Genomic DNA, 16,073 nt, shown 5'->3' with positions numbered 1-16,073 from the left:
CTTATTATCATATCTCACAGAAAAGTTACCATGGCCACCTACTTAATCAATATTTTCCAAACTACAGAAAAGATAATATTCACACGCCTTGTGATCGTTAGGACATATTCTTTGTTAGTGGCACTGTGTCTAATACCACAATACTGTATTGAAATTGGGCGTGTAGAGCGAATTGAATGAAAACATTTTGTCTCATAAAGATAAGCCACGGAGATTTTGCTTTATCTTCTCCTGGATAGCCTTCGATACTCCAGGTTTATCTTTCTTGAGAAGCTTTCTGATATCTTTTCACAGTTTCTAATAAACTAGCACAACTAATTAGACATTGTTCCAAAAATTAATTATCTGCTAGGCAAACAAAGCATGCCTCTTACTAGAATAAAGAGTTTAACTATTTTTCCTGGATGCACCAGATAGTGATGTCAGCTAAAATGTACTGGGTTCTAATAGACTTTGGGGGTGTCTACATGAGACAAGTTAATGTGCATTAGCCTAACTTAATGCGCATTATGGGAATGCATCTACACATGTGCTTCCTTAATGTGCGTTGAAATGGTAAAATTAGGTTAATCACACCTAAATTTGATACCTGCAAATGCAGGTATCAGATTTAGGAGCAATTAGTTAAAACGCATTAACACATGTGTAGACTCAACCTGGCACTAACTTTAGTGCCAAGTCTGACCAGCCACTAGGGCCATATGGCAGAGCTGCCAAAAATTGCTTAATGCACATTAGCTTAATATGCATTAAATTTAGTTGCACTTAAATGCACATGTAGATGCACAGTGGGATTTATTCCAGAAGAGAAATTGTGGAGATTTTATAGATCAAAGTAGACTTTTTCCTAGGTGTAATTTGGTGCACAGGACTCAGCTTGTATGAACTGGCAAGGCTTCAACCAGGCCAGAAACAGCAGGCCCCCTGTTATAAACCATAAAACTAAAACTTCATTCACAAGAATAGTTTCTTATGCACACACGTAAAAGTACTGAAGGGTTTGAAGATCCAGTAGGGCACCACCGAGTGCATCTGGACCAACTTTGGGAGTGAGAACTACTCTCACAATCAAAAGGTACACAGTTAGCCCCCAAATCAGATCACAAAATCAGAAGAGTGAAAAAAGTTTCCATGGATCAAAAACCATAAGTGAAGCCCAGAGCTGCCCCAGATACACCTTGGAGCGTGCTGAGAGCAAGAGCTCTGGCACAGGAGAGGACAGGGTTTTGTGATACATTGGCAAAAGGGCAGCAGAATCACCTCTATCAGCAGATACGCTCCCTACACAATGGGCATCCTCAAATACAGCTCTCTAGCCCCTTTAAATTGGCTATGCATTAACGACCGCTTATATCGCACAAACAGAACTCTGTTACCTGGCAAATCCAGCCCTCCGGTATGAAAAATGTGAGTCATCAAAACACAACGGCTAAAAAACATTATACATACTGAAGACAGTAAAAATTAAGCTTGCCAATTTTGAAATGTTTCACAGATGTTGCATTAGTCTATGCGCCTTGGCAAAAATTCTCAGAGAATGTGTCTAACAGGTGTTGGAAATGTGGTATGTACTAGAGTATATTCTGACAAGTGCTTGGGGAATTCGAGTAAGAAAAATGAGGTTTGGGGAGATGCATTTCATACCTTATTAGTCTTATTAAGGTAGACATACAAACAGACCCAATAGTTGAGTTCCTGAGGCAAGTACTGAATCCATTTTTTGGAAAGGTGAAAATTAAAATTAAAACATGCCGAGGTGTTCACGAATGGTTTGTTCTATTCAGATTCCTACCTCTGACTAATCACCATGGTATCTTGAACATCTAATAGCTGGAAGATAGCAAAGATGTCTTCAAAATTCAAATATCTGAACTTGCTCTTAGTTCCTGAAGACCTGGTTTTCTCAAGTTTGTTATTATTTGGGTCCAAGGAGTGACAGTATTTAAGCTCCACTTTAGCAAAGCACCTAAATATACCTTTAAGTCTAATTAAAGCCAATGAAACCTAAGAAAACTTAAAACACAAGCTTAAGTCATTTGTTGAATGTGGATGGGGTTATTCATATACTGAAAGTAAAATACTTGCATAACTGTTGCAAAGAATCAAAGTCTACCTGAATAATAAATAACATTCAACAGTCAGGTTTTCTTCATGTATTAGTCCTAATGGATATTCATAAATTGTATCACTGGTTGCATGTATTCCTAATTCAACATAAGTAGAAAACATAGATCCAACCATGCAACATAAATTCAGAGAATCATTAAATCATAGAAAGTGAGGGTTGGAAGGGACCTCAGGAGATCATCTGGTCCAACCTCCTGCTCAAAGCAGGACCATCCCCAACTGGATCATCCCAGCCAAAGCTTTGTCTACCCTTGTTTTGAAAACCTCCAAGGATGGAGCTCCCCCACCTCTCTGGGTAACCTGTTCCAGTGTTTTACTACCCTCCTAGTGAGAAAATTCTTCCTAATATCTAACCTAGACTTCCCTTGCTGCAACCTGAGCCCATTGCTCCTTGTTCTGTCATCTGTCACCTCTGAGAACAGTCCAGCTCCATCCTCTTTGGAACCCACTTCCAGATAGTTGAAGGCTGCTATTAATTCCCCTCTCAGTCTCCTCTTCTCTAGACTAAATAAGCCCAGTTCTCTCAGCCTCTCCTCATAAGTCATGCCCACCATCCCCTGAACCATTTTTGTCGTCCTCTGCTGGACTGTCTCCAATTTATCCACACACTTTCTGTAGTGGGGAGGTGGGGGCCCAAAACTGAACACAGTACTCCAGATGTGGCCTCACTAGTGCTGAATAGAAGGGAATAATCACTTCCATTGACCTACTGGCAACACTCCTACCAATGCAGCCCAGTATGCCATTAGCCTTCTTTACAACAAGGGCACACTGCTAGCTCATATTCAGCTTCTTGTCCACTGTAACCTCCAGGTGCTTTTCTGCAGTGCTGCTGCCCAGCCAGTCAGCCCCCAGCCTGTACCGGTGCATGGGATTGGTCAGTCCTAAGTGCGGGACTTTGTCCTTGTTGAACCTCATACAGTTCTTTTTGGCCCAATCATCTAATTTGTCTAGGTCCTAGCCCTTCCCTCCCCCAGCTTGGTGCCATCTGCAAACTGAGGGTGCACTCTATGCAACCTTTCAGGTCATTGATGAAGACATTGAATAAAACCAGCCCCAGGACTGACCCGTGGGAACTCCACTTGATACCAGCTGCCACCTAGACATCAAGCCATTGATTGCTATTCTCCGAGGCTGATGTTCCAGCCAGTTTTCTATCCACCTTAGAGTCCATTCATCCTTGGGACTAATTCCATTGACCTGAGTAGATCTGACATTCTAACTCCCAAGGATTCAAACTGGATTTCATGCCACAGGGAGAACTTCATCCCTGTGCAATGGGTCAGTATAAGTCTCGAGCCTCACTTAAATTCAGCTTAAGAAGAGTTTCTCCCCAAAGGAAGCTGGCTCGGGGAATCTAGCTGATTGTATTGTGTATAGCAAATGAACTGAGAAGCAGACAATATTTGCTAATGACTTTTATTTTTCCACAAAACAAATCCAACCCTTTTTGTTTTTGAGATCAACACTTTCCTGTAATTCCCTGCCTAACCAGGCATAAGTATTTGTAATTGTTATAAGGAACAGGCAGTTGGATGTGGCCTACCTGTGCCTAGAAGGCCCATCCGGTCAGCATGGTTCAGCTTCCACAGCCAATGGCATGCAAGCAAGTGATGCACATCCAGCTGTCTCTGACTTCCCAGCAGAGATGGCCAAGAACCCATTTACAGCTGGGAGCAGCAGCAGCCTAAATCTGGAGATTATGCCCCTGGAGTTGTAAAAAGACAACTTAGCTACTCTGCCACCACATTGCATTTTCATAGGAAACATTGTTTTACATTAATTCTAATAATTTCATGAGGATCTTTTCTTTTAATTAACGGTGTCTGTGCCTGTTGATTACTTCTGTTTTCTGTAATCCACAGATCCTTAAGCCTCCTTCATTAAATTACTTAATTAGTACAAAATGCAGAGAGAAGTATTGCTCCTTAAACATTATTCTTGATAAGGGCATATTGAGTTTTCCCTGACAGAGCAATATGAATGATGTGTTTACCTGTCATGGATGAAAAGGATTATTTTTACCCATGTGTAAGCTGGATAATAGTTGATAACAAAGTAAATTTTTTTTTTCTCAAACGGAACTGCAATACATAAGTGGTAAGATCAATGAAGTCATTCTGTTCTGTCTTTGGCAGAAGGGAAATTTCGGCCTTCGTATCACCTTCAAATACTGCACCGTGTTCCTTTTATCAATTCATAATTCAAAGATGACATCTTTTAGTCTCTTGAGACTTTCATTATGACAATAGGTATTAGTTAGCAAGGTCTACATATGCGTGATTACAAAAGTTGAGCTGGGTTTAGCTATAACTTTCGAAATCTCATTAACAATTGTTTCATATTGCAAATGGGATAAAATAGCAGTTCTAAATTTGTAAACCTGTTTCCACTAGAAGGTGGAATCTATTGCCATCTGTACTTACAGTATATGACAAAGGAATGCCTCGGGGGTGAGTCTGTTCAAATGCAGATAAGGTGGCCTGAAATGAATCACTGTCCTTTGGATGTGACTAGCTTGTTAATAAAAGGTCAGAGATCATAGCATCATTCTCTCTCTCCAGCAAAGATGGAAGCAGTGGTTTGATTTTCTCCCTTTCTCTTTTTTTCCCTCTGAAAGCACTGAACTCCTGAGTAGCTACTCTTGTTCTTATTGTATCTCATTTGGACACTGCATTAGCCTTTTGGTTTTTAAGACACCACAATCACCTAATACATTTTTAACAAGGCAGGATTGCTGAAGACTGGCACTGTATAAAGTTCAGATCTTTCAGCAGCATGTGTTTCAATTTGTCTTTTCTTGTTAAGAAAATGCATTCCTCATTTCGCTCCATAATGTGAAACCCCTCTTTTCAAATTAAGCTCATACCAAAAGCTGCCTTGGAGGGCATTTCTTATCAGGGATTATCCTGCAGTCTTTTCACTAATGGGAAGGACGTTGCTCCTAACTGCATTTTCTGAATGAACATACAATAATGAAAATTCCTCTCTCTAACGTCCCTGCGTGGATGTGGCGAGGTTATGTTTCCATTTAAAATTCGTTCAGCCTCAGGTCCTGATTCAGCAGGCAACGGGAGCACTTAGTGAACGTGTCTTGGCGTGGCAGTGATTGAGGCTAAATGCACTGGAAACATGGGACAGAATTAGGTAAAACTATTTCCAAAAACAGCTATTTTGGCCTGGAAGTCTGGTCCTCGGATGTGGTTGTATCTGGAGTATTTCACTTAGTGAACTCCGGAATTTGAAACCCTAAGGTAGGATCCTCTGACAACAGGATCCAAATCGATGGGACGGGGACAGTCATGCGTGAGGTCAGTTCTAACGTAGAGCCCTCGGCCCGATCCTCCATGTTGCACAGGTGAAGCAACAGCATCTCCCCACATCGGAGTGAGAAGCCCTGGAAGGCATACTCATGTCCCTCCCCATCAATCCTACCCAGCAAAGGGACAATTCATTGGCTCACTTCTGTTAAATACAAGAAAATATAATCAGCTCCCAGGAAACATCCTTGTTGTTGTATTTCGTGGACATTTCACAAACAGGGCAATAAGCAGCCGTCTGCAAAAGCCAGTCCAATAAATGTAAGACCCTCTGTGAGAAACCCTGTTGTTTGACTATTAAGAGGAGAGAAAGAGAGAGAGATTTCGAGCTGGCGGGGCCTTGAGTAAAGCAGCTGGCTGGTGTTTAGTGGATTTTATCAGCAGTGGAGGATTGGCTTTCATTAAGCCATAGAGAGGCAGCAGGAGCAATTTACCCGAGCGCACCATTACACGCTCCCCTATAGTAGGCCTGTATCATTCGTGACTTTTCCGACATTAGCTCTAGGAGTTGTGAAACACTGCACAGATCTGACCCTCATCTTCATTTTTGTGTGGAAATGGAACTGCCAAAAGGAAAAACTTGAAAGGTCATTTCTCCCATTTGCTTTTCAGTTTCCTCGTTGGAAACCTTTGTTACATCCCTAGCTCCTGTGACCTAAGCCAGTCCTAGCAGAGAGCTTCTGATGTTTAATGTAGCTTTCTGAGACGGCCATGCACTTATTATGTCAATGGAAACTATGCTCCGTGTGGGATCTGAAGCTTTTGATGCAGAAGAAGGGCTGCCACAGGAGGCCGACTTTTTACTCCATATGGGAAATGCACAAAGAGATCTCTTATGAAAGCAGCCTCCATTGCCAACACCTTCACCAGATGAATTGATTGACATGGTAGCCACTGGCTTGTCTCCTGGCTTTGGAGACACAAACGTGCACCCATAACTCCTGTTTCAAAATGAGAACAATGTATTTTCTACCAAAAAAAAAAAAAAAAGATCAGCCCTGGTACACCAAATCTCCAATGGCAAACCTGCCAGGAGCCAGATTTAATGTTGGAACTATGAAGGATTATTACTAGAATCAGCAATGATTAAAATGCAGAAAATGCTTGGGGAAAAAAAAAGCCTGAAACTCGCTGTAGTTGTATCTTTCTGCAAATTTTGAGATTTAGCCTGTGAGGCAAAGCCATCTTTCAGCCTCAGCATGTGAAATGGCATTCTTATGGACAATTTGAGCGTAAGACCTCCAAAAGATACTGTAAGAGAAATGGTCCAACCATAACCCTTTCTGGCAGAATTTGGGTGTAAAATGCTGCAAAATTCAAATGATCTGGGAACTTAAATGTCAGGTGATGACAAAGCAGGTGAAGATAAGCATATACATGTAAGAACAATACAAGGAAAACTTAATTTATGTCTTTGGTGCCTAGTTCTGTTCTCAGTCACATGGATGGTGGAGTGAGGGTGGAGGTCAGCTCCAGAAATGTTGCAGGACAATAAGGTTTAATGTAAGCTTCTGGGGTGTCTTTTAGCCTTTTAACTGATAGGTTGCTGAGCTCCCCTGCTAGGATCTGTGACTTTTCTGTAAATTGATTCATATTTTGTATAATCCAATCAGAGCCAATATACCTCACTTACTTTGAGGGGTCACATCTGAACAAAGTGAGCGTGAAATACAAGTATTTTATGCCCAATGTACACAGGATCTATAATTGCACAAGGAACAAGGAGGCAAAGAAGCAAACCCAGTGCAATTAAAGAGGTAGGCAGAACTAACTGGAGAAATCTGCACATCTTTGATAGAGCTGTGAGATTCCCCAGCCCATTTCTGCTTGAATTTTTAGGATGAATTTAAAACGGGGTGATGCAGTCACTGTTCTCCACACCAGGCCTGATTCCCCCTCACCCCATTCTGGAAGCTTGATGGACTCTTAAAAAGGGAGTAATTACAGTGGCACACACTTTATGGGCCCATTACTCTATCAGAGAGGTGTAAACAGGCTTTAATGCAAGTGAGAATCAGGCCTACTTTATTTTTAATACAGTGCTTTTGATACGGTTGTATTTTATCTTCAATTCTATATATGCATCTCAGGCCTCTCCTGTGCTTTTGTGTATTATTTCTATTGCTTGATATGGCACTCACTCTTCCTGTGTAATAGTATTGCCTTTTCAATAAAATATGAGCATGTTAGGGGTGAGAAGTAAGCTGTTAATTCAAGTCACATACTGGGTAAGTGACAGGGGAATGTGGGCCTGTGTGTTTTAAACTGATGCCTTTTTCATCCTTTCAGATGTGTCTGTGGTTCTACACTGACTACAGGCCTGTTTCTAGGACTTTTATGCATCGCCAGCTAGTCTCCACTTACTGCAGGTGAAGATGTCATGAACACAGCTCCTGTGGCATTATATTATTCTGAACTTATTTGGTGCTTCTTTGTTATTGCTGGATTTTGTTTTGGCTTCTCTTTCTTTTTGCAGCCACGTGAATATATATATATGCGAGTGTGCATGTGTGCGCGCGTACACCCACACAGGCTCTCTCTTGGAGAGTCCCCTTTCAGAAGCTAACACTGCAGTTTGTTCCTACAGTCTATGTGAAATCTTTGGATGTTTCAGTCATTATTATGAATCAATATTATTAGTAAGTCCTTTTCTCTACCTGTTTGTAGCTTCCTGAAGAGTGAGTAGAGATTTCAAGATTTTCTCCCTGTTTCTTTCCTTCTTGGTTATAGTATGAATATATTATTCTATTAATTTGTACTGCAGTATCCCCTGGAAACCTCAGTCATGGCCCAATGTGCTAGGCGCTGCACAAACACATAATAGACATTGCCTTCCACAAACAACTTCTTATTTTTCCAGCTCTTTTTAGCCCTTTAACTTCTTGTTTCCTTTCTTGCTTGCCCTGTGCTCTTGGAAACCCTCTGTATTCTCAACAGTTTTGCTAAGCTATTTTAATGGAAAATAACTAATGCCATTTTGAACAGGATATTAGGCATCATATAGAAGACAAGGGTGAAGGATAGACTATCTGGTGACTGTGGGCTTCTTACATCTTCCACTGTAGCATCTGGTGCTGGCCACTGTCGGAGACAGGACAGCTTATTGTTTGCTTCTATATAATTGATATATGGCTCCTCCAGTCCACTTGGCCGGCTCCATAATCATGGGTGACCGGTGCCTCCCAAGTCTGGGGGAGCATCAGATCACCAATGGAGGGGTCCCCCAATGGCTGATTACCAACCGGGGTGGGGTCTTGGTTGGTCAGTCACCGAGCCAGCGGCGAAACCAGAAGCATACTTCTGGTTTCACAGCTAGTGTTTTCAGGGGGTTCATGGCCAATCTCAGGGGGTGCACACGCACCCGCATGTACCCCCTACTCATCACCAATGTCCGTAATTACTATGTCAATCTAGAACCCCTTGTTGGGTAGGAAAGCTTTGGTGGCCCCTAGCTATCAGTTTTCATAAGCCTTCCAAACTCGGCGCATAACGCTAATAAAAATTCAAGTTGCTTCACCAGAATCGTCTACTTGGCCTCTATTTGTTTCTACTCACCTCTTTGTTTTCGGTCGGGGTACCCGTACTCCCATGAAACAGCAGGCTCAATAGCCGAAGTTGCTTTGTTCCAAGTGTTTAATAACGAAAGGAAGATAACTTCAATGTTTAAGTGATTAAACAATGCAGATCTCGCAACTAATGCAGTATTTGATGGGGAAATGTTTTCTGTTCTAGAATCGAAAAGGCTTTTTTATCCCAAGAAATACTATCAAACTAAGCACATCTGACATATGGAAGATAGTCCCTTTCAAGTAACAATCAAATATGTTTTGTTTTGTATGATGAGAATGAGACAGAACAAATAAAAACTGAATTGCCCTATTCATGAAAAGGGGTGGGGAGGGCTTTCATTGATCAACACTCAAGAATATGACAGTATACCATAATCACTTAACACATAGGAGGGGGAGGGGGAGAATGCACATGGTTTGATATGACAGATTTCCTTATTTCTCTGTTAATGATGGAAGTAATCCAGGAAGCTTTTTAGCTGGTTCTAAAACATACATCTGAGCACCTCGACCTGTTTAATGTAATGCTTGTTTAGCATGAGCTAAGTGCTCTTTACCGTTAGTACAAATCCTCTTTATGCTGGTTTATGGGGTGATTCTTTTGGACAGTGACAACACAATGCATAGAAATATTACAGTCCAGTTTTCCCCAACACAGTGATAATTGCAGACACTGGCATATGGGCCTTGGCCTTATGCCCAGGAGAAAACTTCCATTGACTTCAATGGTGCAGGATCAGACCTGAAGTGCCTTAAACCGAGGAGGATTCCAACACAACGCACAAACTTCACTAATCAACAACATACTGTGGACCAGACCCCACCTTTTGGTTATATTTGCAGATGCTGAAGCCAGTTGCATAGCCTAGAATATACTGGATTAGTAGGAGGGAACTACTAGGGTCAGGTGCCCTCAGTGTGTCCAGGTTCCACATCAGGGGTATAAGGGGAGGTGTAGCTAGTCTACTTTAAGTGCAGTGATACTGCTGCAGGGCAGCTGTGCAAGCTATAATGCAGAGTGCTGGTCTCTGCACAATACCACCCTAAGGGAAGGTAGTAGGTGCAGAAGTATCAGTGCAAGTATTAGCATAGTGCTACCTTGCACCCTACATGAATCTTTACCATTTAGTTACTTGGGAGATTGCTATGAGTCACAAATTAATCCCCCTTAATGGGATATCCCACCCTCTAACACAGTTACTTTCAATCTTTTCCATTTCATGCCTCCAGAAGAAAAGTTTCTGGATTTCCTATGCTCTCTAACATTAATGTAGGGTAACTGCAGCCCTTACATGAGAACTTAAGACTTAAGGAGGGGGCCAGAGGCTGCACACTTCTGTATGCTTTCATCTTGAGTTCAGCACGGAGGAGAGCATCGGGCATGGCATGTGCATCCAGTGCAGATCAACCTGCTTACCACTCATCTGCCATGACAGTACTATTTTTAACTTCCCATTTGGGAATAAATGGGGCAGAGAAACTATGAGGGTGTGAAGTTCACTCCAGTCCAGGGCACCAGCAAAAAGCCTAGGAAGTTATTTTGATGGCTTTGGTCAGACTTAAATAGTATCCAGGTCTCAGGCTGGCTCTCAGCAGATGTGATGGTTCTCACATTCAGCAGACTAGGAACCTAGTCTGCACACCTGAAATGAGTGTGCATTCCTATATTTTGTACTTGGATAAATATGGACAACCCCCATGTGCCTTTTGATTTTTCCATATATCCTTCTTTAGGACACAGACAGCTCCTCTTACTTTTGCTTCCTATTATTAGGTTTTACCCTTCTGCCGACAACTCCCTGTAGTAGTGGAAGGATACCTTGGAAATAACATTTAAAATATGAGAATGTTATTAAAGATTTAAAAACCCATTTTATAAGATCAATAACACTCTCCAGTCAACATAGCCAAAAAGATATACATTTTTTTTTCCTTCAGGTGAGGAAAGCACTCAACATCTGGCCTAATTTCTTCCAATTGATTTTAAGTCTGTCCATTTGTGAATTAAGCAAAAAGGCTAAGCAGATTTTGTATTTCTGGGCACCGTGTACCCCAGAGGGCAGAAGGCAGGATGCATTTTCCTAATGCTGCACTGTGGATTTAGCTGCATGGCTCCTGTTGTTTCAAAGGAAGGAGAAGCCACCAGGGCCCTGTATGGCTCCTGCTTTCTCTCCATATTATGACATGACTGACAGCCAGGGATGCTTGTTTTCTCTGTTTAAAACTCACAAATTCTCTGATATAAATTTGCAGATTCTCTGATTTAAAAACCCCAAATCCATGTTTTTCTGCGTTTAAAAACAAATGCCACTATATATATAGAAATCAGCTGAACACAATGTTTTATTGATATATTTACAATTTTAAAGCAATTTGGAAGCCTACCAGTGCTTCACTCACTATAATAAAAGACATTCTAAATACCTATACATTTTGGCATTTGATTTCAGGCTTTTTTCATGGAAAAATTAGAGCTCCCTCTGCCCCCTTTGCTCTCCAGGACATGAGTCTCAATGCAGCTGCCCCCTCCCCACCCCACTGCTTGGTGGCGCTGAGCAGCCCTAATACGCCAGTGCCCTGCCTGTGCTAGTGCCCCTCACTCCTGACCCACAGCCCTCCAGCCCTGCTGGTGCCCCTCACTCCACACCCACAGGCCCACAGCCCCTCACTTCCCACCCATAACTGCCCATCCCCTGAGCCTTACTGGTGCCCCTCACTGGCAACCCATAGCCCCCCGGCCCTGGCAGTGCCTCTCACTCCTCAACCCACAGCCTCTCCACCGCACCACCCTGGCCCCCCACCAGCCCTGCTTGAGCGGACCCCAGCTGCCAGGGCTACAGGGCCAGGGACTCGGGTCCACAGCCCCCTGCCCCCCGCAGAAGTGCCCAAGCCCCAGCTGCCAGCTGTGGGAGGTGGCACTGCTGCGACCCGAGCGGAGTGCGGAGCCTGGCTCCACCACCCCCACGGGCAGCCTGGCTGAAGCGCAGCCCATGGAGGGGCGGATGCAGACAAGCAGCTGTGGGCTCAGGGCTCCCTGTCCTGCTGCCCTCCTCCCGGGGCCTCCATGGCCCAACAGGTGGGACCCAGTGCAGGAGGGCAGAGTGGGGCTTGATTTTTCCACCAGGAGCCCTGCACCGCCATGGCGAGGAGCCCCCTGCCCACCTGGCAGCAGCAGGGGTGGCAGAGCAGAGTTGTGCCCCCTGCTGTTGCGAGGCAGGCAGAAGGTGCCTTGCTATGGTGGCGTGGGGCTCCTGGTAGCAGCCCGAAGCCTCCCTGCCCGACTCTGCCCTGCTGCGCCAGGTCCTACCTGCCAGGCTGTGAAAGCCCCTGGGGGGAAAGCAGTAGGGCAGGGAGCCCCAAACCCACAGCCATCAGCCAGCATCCACCCCCACTCCACACATACATCTGGGGGGGCACATGCCCCCCCATATCCTCCCCCAGGAATGCATGCAGCAGCAGGAAGCCAGCCCCTCCATTGCCCCCTGGATGAACCACCCATGGCTGTTCTGCTCCCCACCCAGGCCCTACAGCCATGCATTCCCGCCCCGGACCCCAAGCCCCATGTACTGCCCTGGCTTTCTAGAGCCCCCAGCCACAGCTGAAGCCTCAGCCCTGCCCAACTCACTCCCCACCTCATTATGGGGGCCTCAATTCCCCCTCCCCCACCACGACTTACCTGCCAGGGGCTGCAGGAACTGCTCTCCAGGATGCCTGGCTGCCATGTACATGGAACTCTGCCAGCCTGCAAGGGGAAACTTGCTGTTTCCAGCGTTTTTCTCTTTTAAAGGAGAAAATCTGCGCTTTTCTCCTTAAAGTGGTAAAACCTGAGCTTTTCCACATTTTTCCATGGCGAACAAAAACCCCAGATCCCTGCTGATAGCCCAGCATATATCTCCGTTATGTCCAGAGGTCTAAAGCCACATCTGTGTATGTAGTCACAAAGCTGTTATACTCCAGTATAATCTGACTCACTCTTACCATTCAGATGAAACTCATTAATTGTAGACAACTGTTGTATTTGGCCAATTATGAATACCAGTCAAGGTTCTCTCCACAAGCATCTTTGTAGTGTTCTCTGTAACTAAGAGGAAAGAAGAGAATGTTAATAAATGTGATCACCGAGTGAAAATACCTGACATTTATCTAAAGAGTACAAAGAATCTATTATTTCCAGGACTATTTATGACAAAACCTGTAAATACTACTAAATTGACTGGAAAAACTGTACAGAAACATCTAAATGCCTTTGATCCAGAACTTTTCATCTAAAATGTAATGTAGCAGCCTCGGCCTTCACAGCTCTGCTATATGTAATGGAGATCAGCATTGCCTAATAGCATTTGTTGTTCATTTCCTGTTTTACCTGCAGACCGAGGGATAATATGTACACACTTCAATGAAATCATATCTATACATCTATCATCTGTGCCACATCTTTATCTCCAACATATGCATTTATTATTTCTACTATTGCTCTCCTCTGTCTTACTACTAGCTTCAAAACACATTCAATAAAGAAAGCAAGATAACTGAAGGACTAGAGGATTATTGGAAATACTGGAATACTTAATTTAAACTGTTCAGAGATCATTTTTCTCTCTCACTCAGTTTTTAACAGAATGAGGCCATTATTTCAATCAACACAATAGCTTATTCTTCCATAGCATCTTTCATCCAAGGCTCATAAGATACTTTAAAAACATTATTTAATACTCCAAACACTCTTGTATTATTTTATCTATTTTAAGGATGAGTAAATTGTGACACCATAAAAATGATTTGCCTCAATTCATTAAAAAAGGCCTTGGTAAAGGCAAGAGTCTTGGCTTCCTGTCTAACCACGGCACCATAAACCCTTCTATTTCAAGCAGGAGTTTTCTCCATTATTTAGAAAGTGGGTCTAGATTATAGTTAATTTCTCATTCTTTGCTTGTAATATAATGTCATATCATTTGGGATTTTTTTTAATAAATATAATTAATAATTACTACTTTATGATTTTTAGCCTTACATTTGATCAGGTATATTGATGCATTGAAAACACCATCCTGTTTGGGTAAGAAGTATAGCCTGGAGAACTGTAATTCAGTGAAACAGGAGTACTCTGATTCTTTGAAGGAGCCAGTGGCCATGTCTACATGGGTGTTTAACTGCAGAGTAGACTAATTAGCTGCGAAATAAAAAGTAACCGTCTACACATGCGGCACTATCAGATCTCAGTCAACTAATTAGCACTGCTGTGATTCCCCGACAGTACTATGGTATGGCAGGATAACTGACTGCAGTTAAACGCACATGTAGACACTGGCCCCAGGCATAGATTACACTCAATCAGCCTAGCCCAGCCAACATGGGGCCAGACTCCTTCCTGCTATCTAGCCACATGGCTCCACACTTTCAGCACCCTTGTGCCCCAGCCAGCCCCTCTGCTGCCCGACACCACGAGCTGGAGCCCAGGACTAACCACCCTGTGCCCCCAGCCCTGACAAACTACTCCGCCCCAACTCAAATTGCTGCTGACCCAGCGCGTGTGTAGATACTGCACCCAGGAGTAGTTTTCTCTGGCTGAAACTGCTCCAGAATGTATTGCTTCAGATTAATTGCACGTACAGATGCACTCGCTGTAGAACAGATTCACTCTTGTTCAGTTGTTCCTCTCTCCATTAGTATTAAAATAGACCATTGTCCCTGATCCTGAATGGGCCTCAAGGCTCAAATACCTGTTAATCAATGGAAGGACTCAAAGGAAGATCAGAATTCCCACTCCCCTATTTGGCTCCTTTCTACATAAGAATAAAAGCCTATACTAGAACCTGGCTTGCTAGAAATGGTCATGCTTAAGCATAACGGTAGGGAACAAGTTCTGATCCCCATGTGGAGGGCATCAACAACCTATTTTGGTGTTGAAACCATTGATTTAGGAATGATTTGGCCAATACTGACTAAAGATCCCCAGAGGATTATGGAATTTCTCTTTATTTTTCCTTTGCGTTGGGGATGGATGGCTAGAATAGTTCACAGTGGTTTTGTAGACACAGCTCAAATTTATGTCTGCAATTAATTTCTGTATTTCAGTAAAGGGCATTATACCTCGTCTTCCTACCATTTTAACTACTAAATTAATCTAAAGGCATTGTAACTGTAGCCTGGAAACTAGAGAGGCAAAGGGATAGGCTAGCCCTGTTCACAAATCTTCCAATGTCTTTTCCAAGCTTAATAATTAACATATATTGATAAGAGCCATTTAAAGAACTGAAATAAAGCTTTTATGTAGCTCCTAATACAGCTATGAGGATTCCCCAACCCAAACTGGCAGCTATCATATAGCTTTGGGGCATTATACATTCCTGTATTTTTTTTCCAGGACACCGCAAATATTCAAATGATGGTTGCAAAAATGGAGTCTTCAAAAGGAATATTCCTCACAGCAGTAGATATTGTAGGTGGCTGTAGGGTCAAATCCCTGTTACTTGAGTTGATGCAAGAATTCAGAGGAAACTCAAGAGTTCTCTTACTTGATATTAGTTTCTTATATTGTGTGACAGACACTTACCAGCAACAGCCATGCTTACACCTAACAGTAGTAAACTGAGCTCTGATCCCACTGTTAAGGGTATAAATCAAAGTCTTCACCAATATAATTTGTGTGATGCAAATATTGCAGCATATTGAAAAGCCTTTTTCCATGCAGTACCCTTGGCCTAACCCCTAATAATTCTGCTAAAGAAATTGGTAACTATTTACCATGCTGAAAAATATCTGAATAGTAGGGCTGTGAGAAGCTTTGGGTGCTGATTCGATTCGGAGGAGATTTTGGCCTGATTCAGCAGCCAAATGTCCGAATCCAAATTGAATCAGGAGACCAATTAAAATGTCTGAATCAATTCAAAGCTCTCCAAATCGATTCAGAAATGATTCAGAGAGCTTCGGTGATTCGGGCAGTCCCTGTTGGCTGCAGCAGGGAGCTGGACCTGGACTCCGTGCTGGTAAGTAGGGAGCAGGGGAGGAGGGGCAGGAGACCATGGAGGGACCCCTGCTAGCCCCCATCCCCTGCCTG

General features: G+C 43.2%; 1 long non-coding RNA gene across 2 annotated transcripts in view; it reads right to left on the bottom strand.

The window, feature by feature from the left end:
• The window catches only part of LOC102376100, a 27,955-nt gene extending 14,868 nt beyond the window's left edge, over nucleotides 1-13,087 (bottom strand). Inside the window, exons 1-2 of one of the 2 annotated variants that reach the window (XR_003093094.1) lie at nucleotides 12,995-13,087; nucleotides 3,674-3,835 (exon numbers count right to left, since the gene is read on the bottom strand). This is a non-coding gene — a long non-coding RNA (uncharacterized LOC102376100). The remainder of the gene's footprint in view (nucleotides 1-3,673; nucleotides 3,836-12,994) is intronic. The other variant, XR_323364.3, reaches the window with a different exon arrangement.
• Between the last annotated feature and the right edge of the window lie 2,986 nt (nucleotides 13,088-16,073).

The sequence above is a fragment of the Alligator sinensis genome, unplaced genomic scaffold (genome assembly GCF_000455745.1).
Source record: "Alligator sinensis unplaced genomic scaffold, ASM45574v1 scaffold876_1, whole genome shotgun sequence".
Taxonomy (NCBI): Eukaryota; Metazoa; Chordata; order Crocodylia; family Alligatoridae; genus Alligator; species Alligator sinensis.
Note: the sequence above shows the minus strand (reverse complement) of the source record. Positions and strands in the feature narration are given on the sequence as shown.